General features: G+C 52.5%; 1 non-coding gene and 1 pseudogene across 1 annotated transcript; both read left to right on the forward strand.

The window, feature by feature from the left end:
• The first annotated feature begins 244 nt into the window (after positions 1 to 244).
• On the forward strand, positions 245 to 368 carry LOC119347267 (annotated as a pseudogene).
• Positions 369 to 637: 269 nt separating this feature from the next.
• LOC119347266 lies at positions 638 to 756 on the forward strand. The gene has a single exon (XR_005168233.1). It is a non-coding gene; the product is annotated as a 5S ribosomal RNA (ribosomal RNA).
• The last annotated feature ends 206 nt before the right edge of the window (positions 757 to 962 follow it).

Genomic DNA, 962 nt, shown 5'->3' on the forward strand with positions numbered 1-962 from the left:
TATTTACCGTGTTTTATTATTTTGCACGAGTGCGGTAAGTCATAGCTGGGTGCTCACGATTCACGGGTCCAGCGTCGGCGTTGTGGCGCGGCAAGCGTGCACTGGTGCGGTTGAGAGGGAGGGGTGGAAACCGCGTTAAACTCGTCTCCGTAGTTGAGAGGGAGCGGCCAAAGCAATGTACAATCGTCTTTGTAGTGGAGCTGGGAGGGGCAAGGATAAGGGACGAAGACCGGGGTAACATGTCGGATGCGATCATACCAGCACTAAAGCACCGGATCCCATCAGAACTCCGAAGTTAAGCGTGCTTGGGCGAGAGTAGTACTAGGATGGGTGACCTCTCCTTTTTAATTTTTTTCGCGCCGCTTGCAAAACAAAACGCATGTGTAAGTAATATATTTACCGTGTTTTATTATTTTGCACGAGTGCGGTAAGTCATAGCTGGGTGCTCACGATTCACGGGTCCAGCGTCGGTGTTGTGGCGCGGCAAGCGTGCACTGGTGCGGTTGAGAGGGAGGGGTGGAAACCGCGTTAAACTCGTCTCCGTAGTTGAGAGGGAGCGGCCAAAGCAATGTACAATCGTCTTTGTAGTGGAGCTGGGAGGGGCAAGGACAAGGGACGAAGACCGGGGTAACATGTCGGATGCGATCATACCAGCACTAAAGCACCGGATCCCATCAGAACTCCGAAGTTAAGCGTGCTTGGGCGAGAGTAGTACTAGGATGGGTGACCTCCTGGGAAGTCCTCGTGTTGCATTCCCTTTTTAATTTTTTTCGCGCCGCTTGCAAAACAAAACGCACGTGTAAGTAATATATTTACCGTGTTTTATTATTTTGCACGAGTGCGGTAAGTCATAGCTGGGTGCTCACGATTCACGGGTCCAGCGTCGGCGTTGTGGCGCGGCAAGCGTGCACTGGTGCGGTTGAGAGGGAGGGGTGGAAACCGCGTTAAACTCGTCTCCGTAG

The sequence above is a fragment of the Triticum dicoccoides genome, unplaced genomic scaffold (genome assembly GCF_002162155.2).
Source record: "Triticum dicoccoides isolate Atlit2015 ecotype Zavitan unplaced genomic scaffold, WEW_v2.0 scaffold61998, whole genome shotgun sequence".
In the NCBI taxonomy this organism is placed as follows: Eukaryota; Viridiplantae; Streptophyta; class Magnoliopsida; order Poales; family Poaceae; genus Triticum; species Triticum dicoccoides.